The sequence below is a fragment of the Schistocerca cancellata genome, chromosome 1, assembly GCF_023864275.1.
Source record: "Schistocerca cancellata isolate TAMUIC-IGC-003103 chromosome 1, iqSchCanc2.1, whole genome shotgun sequence".
Classification (NCBI taxonomy): domain Eukaryota; kingdom Metazoa; phylum Arthropoda; class Insecta; order Orthoptera; family Acrididae; genus Schistocerca; species Schistocerca cancellata.
Genome location: NC_064626.1, coordinates 225,624,158 through 225,633,425, shown reverse-complemented (window position 1 = coordinate 225,633,425; position 9,268 = coordinate 225,624,158). Strand labels below are relative to the sequence as shown.

At 45.0% G+C, this 9,268-nt stretch overlaps 1 pseudogene; it reads left to right on the top strand.

Annotated features, from left to right (window-relative positions):
- Positions 1 to 1,334: 1,334 nt before the first annotated feature.
- Positions 1,335 to 1,452, top strand: LOC126095482 (5S ribosomal RNA; annotated as a pseudogene).
- The last annotated feature ends 7,816 nt before the right edge of the window (positions 1,453 to 9,268 follow it).

Genomic DNA, 9,268 nt, shown 5'->3' with positions numbered 1-9,268 from the left:
TCAACCATTTTCCGCCCGGTCTGCTTTCTGGCCATACCTGCTGGCTCTTGTCGCTACTAGGCGTCGCCCCTGGGCGTGTATCTTTAGTGTAACTCTGCTAGTAGGTTCCTGATGCCATCCACGCGGCGTGACACGTCTTTCAGCAGTGTGTACACATACGATCCACCGATGTATTCAGTACTTTACTACAGAATAACTTCTACCTCAATGAGTTGAGGATTGTTTAGCGTCATATTGTGCATGCACCAAGCTCTACACGCACAAGTTCTTTCTCACTAAATAAAAAAGTAATGAAGCATCGGAGTTTGCCATAATACCGTCAGTGGTTTAAACCTCTACTGACGTGTCGCCATCAGGACATTAAATATCTGAGAATCTTCGCATCTGACGAGCGACTAAGTCAAGTAAATCAGCTACCGAGGTACCGTGGGGTTTTATATCTACATTGTCGGCCCTGGTTGTGCAGCAGTAGTCCGCGTGCTTGGAAACCGAAAGGCGGGGGGATCGAATCCCGGATGGAGTGTGGAATTTTTCAGTCTGTATTTAATCTAGCCTTCGCATTTCAACGACATGGGGAGCAGTGAGGCACGATATGTAATTCGGATTCCACTTCAAACTATACCCCTCCTCCGTTTCCCCAGCTAAATAACTGTGGGACGCTAGGGACACGCCAGTCGTCGAAGTGGCGTCCAATTGAAAGACTTGCATCAGCCCATTGGGCCGTACGAAATAATTCTCTCTACATTAATAACAGCGCCGTGCCTTCAGCAGGCGATGCCTGCCTACGTGCAGTACCTTTCAGTTACACTATTGCAACTGACAACTTTGCCTACATTACCAGAATATATTTATTGCTAGGTAACGATGCTGCACCGACATCCATAGCCGAAATCGCTCAAATACGCTTGCGCGACAGCGCTTGACTAGGATCGTGGTGGTGGAAGAAGATTCGATTGTCATTATTTTTGCCTCCAGTGTAGGAGAGGTCGGGAAGTTCAGATACTAACCAGCAGCCCCTGTGGTATTGTGATCGTACGGAAGGCTACAGGCGTTTGAACAATATTTTCCCGGGTGATAATATGGAATTCGGTACAGTCATTTGCCAGTGTTTTGGGCGAGTGTAGACGGAGACCTTATATCAGACGCCAGAGCCTGTTGTTTGATAAAAATTTTGGATTTAACACTTAACTGTATCAGTAAATTACCATTGTTTCTGTGGTAAATGAATGTGTGGTGTTTTTGAGTGATTTTTCTCAGTTTTTGACATTGAACTGTTGTCTTCTTTTGTATTTGGTAGAGACTGATGTAAATTGCTCCCATGCCTACGCCAAGGGGCCAACGGCCTTGCCGCAGTGGTAACACCGGTTCCCGTCAGCTCACTGAAGTTAAGCGCTGTCGGGCTGGTCTAGCACTTGGATGGGTGACCATCCGGTCTGCCGAGCGCTGTTGGCAAGCGGGGTGCACTCAGCCCTTGTGAGGCAAACTGAGGAGCTACTTGATTGACAAGTAGCAGCTCCGGTCTCGGAAACTGACATACGGCCGGGAGAGCGGTGTGCTGACCACATGCCCCTCCATATCCGCATCCAGGACGCCTAAGGGTTGAGGATGACACGGCGGCCGGTCGGTCCCGTTGGGTCTTCATGGCCTATTCGGGAGGAGTTAAGTTTTACGTCAGGGGAAGGCGTGAAAATGAAGACTGAAAAAGCATAAACACCCTTTTCTGCTTCGGTCACGTTCTTCAAATTTATTCCCGTGCTTTTGAACCGTCCCTAGTAGTTCCATCTTGTATGCTAAAGCAAAACTTGCAGTTACACTACACACTTAAGGGGCGAGATCACGTTCAGTTTCGTTGAAGCGGCGATATGTCCTTAGAAGAGGGTTGAATCGTCCGGATAGTGTCCACAGCCGTAAAATTTGTGAAGAACGTCATCCTGTTGTACATCGTACTGCAAACTGTCGTTTTCGAGTGAGCTATCACCTGTCGCTCGTGCTGTAACGATCTCACGTTCCACACTGGAACTGTAATTAAAATCGGCATCATTTATTATAATGCGACGTGTTGTTAATACCCTGCCCCCCTATAAACATCGTAAGTTCTCACTTAAGTGAGTTTTTTAGAAACACGGCCTATCCTGAAGTAACGTACAACGTTCAGAAAAGCTGTACAAAATTAGCTGCACTGCATTTGTTAACAGAGAGCGGAATATAATTAACTACAGCACAATGCTAAAGTGAATTAATTTTACCAGATCTGGCTGTAATTATTAAATAAAGAAAACTCCTTGCATTAAAACACCTGTTTCGTATTTTCATCTTATGTACACATATTCACTACCAAGTCCGTCCTAGCATAGAGTTCCAGAAATGAAAGAACAAAATTAAGTACAGTTTTTACTAACCCTTTCCACAGTTCTCTCTCTCTCTTCTCTCTCTCTCTCTCTCTCTCTCTCTCTCTCTCTCTCTCTCTCTCTCTTTCTCCCCCTCTCCCCTCCCCTCCCCTCCCCTCCCCTCCCCTCCCCTCGTAGCCAGTTTACGGTTTTAATTCAGACCAGTTAGTCAGAAGTTCATAAACACACACAGTGTTTAAAAAGTGTTGAATACTTGCTCGAGTACTATGCAGCTTCGGACATTTTCGTAGATGTCATCTACGAATTATCGTAGACTTTTATCGGAAGTTCATATCCTAAAAGAATCACTCAGTCAATTTTTTAGTTAGCTTCGTATTTCCATTCAGATATCCCGGTACTCTCCCTTTTTGGACCGATGCTCGTTCTGAAGTCAATAAATAGGAAGTCACAAAATAACACTCCTGAAAAGCAAATGAAAACAATTAACCCCATTTTTCTACGCCTTAAGGACTGAAGTGACTCATATTTCTACAGTATCAAAAACTTACAATTACCATTTTCCCTCACGTTTGTAGTTCACATCAGGGCACCACAAACAAGTTCCCACACTCACTCACACTTAGTTATTCACACTTTCAATGATTCTTACCTCACTTACATACCGAATTCACTCCCTCTTACACTCAGTGAGTGTAGGAGTCCAAAATGGCAATATCAAACACCCTTGGTTAAATAAGTATTTTAGTAACATGGGCTTAACTCATTTCTTACATAAAGATACAGGGTGACAGTTACTGAACTATGTGAAATAAAATCGTTATAACCTCAAAACGGTTTGTTACAGGACGTTCAAATTTCACGGTTGGCCGCGGGTTGGGGTTGGGGTTGTTTTGGGGAAGGAGACCACACAGCGAGGTCATCGGTCTCATCGAATTAGGGAAGGACGGGGAAGGAAGTCGGCCGTGCCTTTTGAAAGGAACCATCCCAGCATTTGTCTGGAGCGATTTTAGGGAAATCACGGAATCACGGAAAACCTAAGTTAGGATGACCGGACGCGGGATTGAACCGTCATCCTCCTGAATGCGAGTCCAGTGTCTAACCACTGCGCCACCTCGTTCGGTTTGGCCGCGGGGCATGACGCGAATTAGTATGCGCATGCATGGTTTGGTTTAGCAACGAAGTCCACTTTCATTTGGGTGGATTCGTCCATAAGCAAAACAGGCGCCTTCGGGGGACTCAAAATCCGTATTTAGCGATCGAGAAGTCTCTTCACCCTCAACGGATGACTGTGTGGTCTGCAGTATCCAGTCACGGAATAATCGATGCGATATTCCTTATGGCACGGTGACTACTGAAAGGTACGTGAAGGTTTTGGAAGATGATTCACACCCATTATCCAAATTGACCATGATTTAGACAAGATGTGGTTCATGCTCGGATCCATCGAAGCAACAGTGTGTTTGATGTCCTGCGGGAGCACTTTGAAGACCGCATTCTGGCTCTGGCATACCCAGAGGCCACTTACTGGCATGGCCCTCGATTGGCCGCCATATTCTCCGGATCTCAACACATGAGACTCCTTTTGTGGGGCTTTATTAAAAACAAGGTGCACAGCAATAGCCCCAAAACCATTGCTGAGCTGAAAACAGCCATTCAGGAGGTCATCGACAGCATCGATGTTCCGACATTTTAGCGGGTCATGCAGAATATCGCTATTCGTCCGCGCAACGTCGTCGTCAATGATGGCAGGTGTACTGAACAGGCCGGCCGAAGTTGCCGTGCGGTTAAAGGCGCTGCAGTCTGGAACCGCAAGATCGCTACGGTCGCAGGTTCGAATCCTGCCTCGGGCATGGATGTTTGTGATGTCCTTAGGTTAGTTAGGTTTAACTAGTTCTAAGTTCTAGGGGACTAATGACCTCAGCAGTTGAGTCCCATAGTGCTCAGAGCCATTTGAACCATTTTTTTTTTTTTGTACTGAACATGCCATAGCATAAATCCGAATATCTGTAGTGACGTTGACATGTTGAATACAGTGTGTGCGCGCCGGAGTTCGTAACTAATTTACTTTTTTTCCGTATAGTTCAATAATCCTCCCCCCATGAACCATGGACCTTGCCGTTGGTGGGGAGGCTTGCGTGCCTCAGCGATACAGATAGCTGTACCGTAGGTGCAACCACAACGGAGGGGTATCTGTTGAGAGGCCAGACAAACGTGTGGTTCCTGAAGAGGGGCAGCAGCCTTTACAGTAGTTGCAGGGGCAACAGTCTGGATGATTGACTGACCTGGCCTTGTAACAATAACCAAAACGGCCTTGCCGTGCTGGTACTGCGAACGGCTGAAAGCAAGGGGAAACTACAGCCGTAATTTGTCCCGAGGGCATGCACTGTATGGTTAAATAATGATGGCGTCCTCTTTGGTAAAATATTCCGGAGGTAAAATAGTCCCGCACTCGGATCTCCGGGCGGGGACTACTCAAGAGGACGTCGTTATCAGGAGAAAGAAAACTGGCGTTCTACGGATCGGAGCATGGAATATCAGATCCCTTAATCGGGTAGATAGGTTAGAAAATTTAAAAATGGAAATGGATAGGTTAAAGTTAGATATAGTGGGAATTAGTGAAGTTCGGTGGCAGGAGGAACAAGAATTCTGGAGAGGTGAATACAGGGTTATAAATACAAAATCAAATAGGGGTAATGCAGGAGTAGGTTTAATAATGAATAAAAAAATAGGAGCGCGGGTAAACTACTACAAACAGCATAGTGAAAGAATTATTGTGGCCAAGATAGACACGAAGCCCACACCTACTACAGTAGTACAAGTTTGTATGTCAACTAGCTCTCCAGATGACGAAGAAATTGATGAAATGTATGATGAGATAAAAGAAATTATTCAGATAGTGAAGGGAAACGAAAATTTAATAGTAATGGGTGACTGGAATTCGGTAGTAGGAAAAGGAAGAGAAGGAAACGTAGTAGATGATTATGGATTGGGGGTAAGAAATGAAAGAGAAAGCCGCCTGGTAGAATTTTGCACAGAGAGTAACTTAATCATAGCTAACACTTGGCTCAAGAATCATGACAGAGGGTTGTATAAGAGGATATAAATTGTAGACTGGTAAAGGCAAGGAAAGCGTTTCTGAAGAAGAGAAATTTGTTAACATCGAGTATAGATTTAAGTGTCAGGAAATCGTTTCTGAAAGTATTTGTAAGGAGTGTAGCCATGCATGGAAGTGATACATGGACGATAAATAATTTGGACAAGAAGAGAATAGAAGCTTTAGAACTGTGGTGCTACAGAAGAACGCTGAAGATCAGATGCGTAGATCACATAACTAATGAGGAGGTATTTAATAGAATTGGGGAGGAGTTTGTGGCAAAACTTGACTAGAAGAAGGGATCGGTTGGTAGGGCATATTCTGAGGCATCATGGGATCACCAATTTAGTATTGGAGGGCAGCGTGGAGGGTAAAACTCGGAGAGGGAGACCAAGAGATGAATACACCAAGCAGATTCGAAAAGATGTAGGTTGCAGTAGGTACTGGGAGATGAAGAAGCTTGCACAGGATAGAGTAGCATGGAGAGCTGCATCAAACCAGTCTCAGGACTGAAGACCACAACAACAACAACAACAACAACAACAATTATCACTCTGTATTAAAGTTTATGATTGTTCATTGCACCCTCATTTTTTATAAACGAAATTGTCAGAGAAAAATGTAATAACGTTTCAAAACAGGGTTATTTATTGTCCAAAAACAATTTTCTTTTCTGTTATCGATATACATTTCGGTGAAATTTCTCCATTGTCAGTGGGTTCATCTGAAAAACTGAGAAGTAACCTTCATATCCAAGATTAATGGATAATAAGGTTGATTTTACATCTGTAATCTATCATTTATACACCAGAAATTTAATTTAACAACATGTAATAATTTCCTTCGTATACATAATGTCTGTATTGTCAATATCTATGCAAGACGCGCATCACTTTATTTGTGGTTGCGAGATTCAGTTGTCACCTGAATGCTGAACGCAGAGGTAATTTTTTAATTTTAGTTTTAAGTGACTATGTATATTTCCGAAATTATTTCAAATACGAAACTAAGACTAATAAACTAGTGAACTATAGTTATCTTGAAACGCTCTACAACATTTCATACCTATTGGCGTCCGGCAAATGTCTTGCGTAATTCCCATCTTTGTGTGTAATTTACACGAACTGCAAAGCGTACGCGCGAGACAAGGCCTGCAACGGTAGGCAAACACAGAACACCCGAAGACATTGGCCTCCAGCATGGAAACACTTTTGGCGGAGCATCGTTTCACTGAGTTGAAACTTACAGCTTTCTAGGAGTCAATGATCATCGCTACGCCACAGTACACGAAGACATAAGGTGGTTCTCACAAATACCACTGGCGAATTGTGACGTGTCAGATTTAGTTCCTACTATGTACTGTCGTCCAGCAGAACTGGCGTAAACGTTTGTTAAAAGTAACACCAGAATTACGGAGCACATCAAAAGCATAACTGTGACTGCGCAATACGTGCTGCTTCCGTGGGGACGTTAGTAGAGCGTTAGATCCTCGTGATAAGGATTCCGTGCTTAGCCCCAGCGACGTCGAATTTGACTTTTTTTTAACTGTATTATGTGTGAAAGTGTTACGTGGGATAACTTTTTTATGATATGTGGAAGGGCTGTTTGGAGTTTACAGCAATGTTCTCTTGGCAGTCTGCTTTCGCTTCGCTTCTTTGAAACCATTAAATCTATAGCGCACATTTGTAGTTTCACAGAATATACAATCAAAACAGAAAAATAAAGAAACAATTGCATCACACGTGCGGAAGTAATAGTAATAATAATAATAATAATAATTAATAAGAAACAAAATAATAAGATCAATAATAAGCAAATGACGTTCAACTAACGAAGCGAAAGCATACAGCCAAACGAGTATTGCTACAAAAAGAAGTCCTTTTATGCGCCAAGAAAATTTTCTCCTGTATAACAGTTTCATGCATAAACAGTTAAAAAATTGTCCTCAGTGAGGTTTGAACATGGGACCTCTGGCACGACGACCAGCCCATATACATTCTCACCCATGTGAGAGCTATAACTCAGTCACTCACAGATACACTTTTACTGTGCTCCGTAGCTCTGGTCATACATGTAATTACCGTTTACAAATGTTCTACTGGACCACAGCACGAAATAAATCGGTATTTTGGTTCATATCATATCGACATACAACGTTTGGTACCGATCTGAGTGTCTAACATTTGGAGGTTTGGGTGTTAGCATTCACTACACAAATGTGTGGCTTATGAGGAGCTGCTTGACTATTCTACTAAGTTCTCTTTAACTCCCTACCCACAGCCATTGCGGTATCTCGACAGGTGACTACACTCTAGAACTGACAAGTGATTCCTTCTGCTGATTTCATGCGATTTTTTTACAATCACCCTCCGCAATTGTCTACGGTCCGTGCCAACCAATGCACGACACCTGCCTGGTTTAGCTATGTTTGTGCCTTCGAATTTCCACTTCACAAGTAGACAACTAACAATCGACTCGGACAGCTTTAGAAGGGGTTAAATGTTCCTGCTGGACCTGTTACCAAGTGACATCTAATGGCTAGTACACGTTCGAAGTAACTGAGCCGACCTGACCGACCTGTTCTTGTGTTACTGCCTGAATACTCAAAAGACAATGCACCCCGCCCGCTTTTATGCTGGCGCGTCCGCATGTCGTGACATCTAGTGATAACTTCCACATTACATAGGGGTGTCCGGATATTTTTGATCAGGCAGTGCATGCAGAAACTTCATTTTCACTGGGCCTGAACGTTGAGCGGTTGACGCAAATCCCGACAGTTGAAATGCGTTATTGGCTGGCAGTACAGGTTGGTTCGCCTCGCCGGCTTCCCGTGGTGTTGCTGGGACTGGAGGGCGGCGGTGGGCCGCAGGCGGCGCCGTGGGCCGCGCTTTGTGGCGCTGCGCTGTGGGCGGCGCCGGACACGGCCGCAGCAGTGGGCCTCTGGTCAGACGCACGTGGCGTCAGCCTGCCGCTGTGATGGGTGTGCCGGCGCCAGGGGTGGTTCGGCGTCGCACTGAGTATCGGCCGTATCAGTGGAGGCGCGGCTTGTACCGTACTTGCCGAAGCTGCGGCCCACCAATGACACCACCTCTGAACAAATAACGAAAAGCATTCTACGTCAACACAAAAAGCCGTGTCGTTTTCAAACGAACATCCAGCAGCCACCATAGTACCGTGTGGAGCCAACCTCGTCTCCAGAGGGGTAAGCACCACCGCAAACAGCGCTGCCACTGCGGTGCTACCTCCCTCCTGTGGATCACGTGACCCTGGACGTCCGAGCTTTCGCCAGGAGAGAATTTGAGTCGCTGCCCGATCGCTCTGCAATTGGTTCACACTTGGGCAAACGAGGACTGTGACCAGCAGCTAAACAACCAGAGATTCGCATCACCGAGCCAATAAGCAGTGACCACGGACTACGTCCATCCTCGAGCACTCTGTCGCTGAATGCTACCCATGGCCTCCATGAGCTACGTCCAAATTAGATCAACTTACGTATGGTATTATCCATAGATGAAAGTGCCACACCAAAGTCGGTGACACATATCGGTACCACAGACGTTAGCAAGATCTCGATGCAGTCACGACGACATATCTTACACTCCAGAAGACCGTGGCTCCCCTCTCTGAGCAGCAGTGTCCGCGTACCAGAGGTCAATATAGAGCCGAGGACAACGGTCCTCTGCCCGCAGTTCATGACTACATCTGAGGGCGTCAACACCATACTGCAGGACCAACGAGTTGTTAAAGTTTCTGATGAACTTTTACTTTAGAAAATGTTGAATATTGTACCTCAAGAAAACAGTTTGTTTATTAGTTCGTCAAGTGA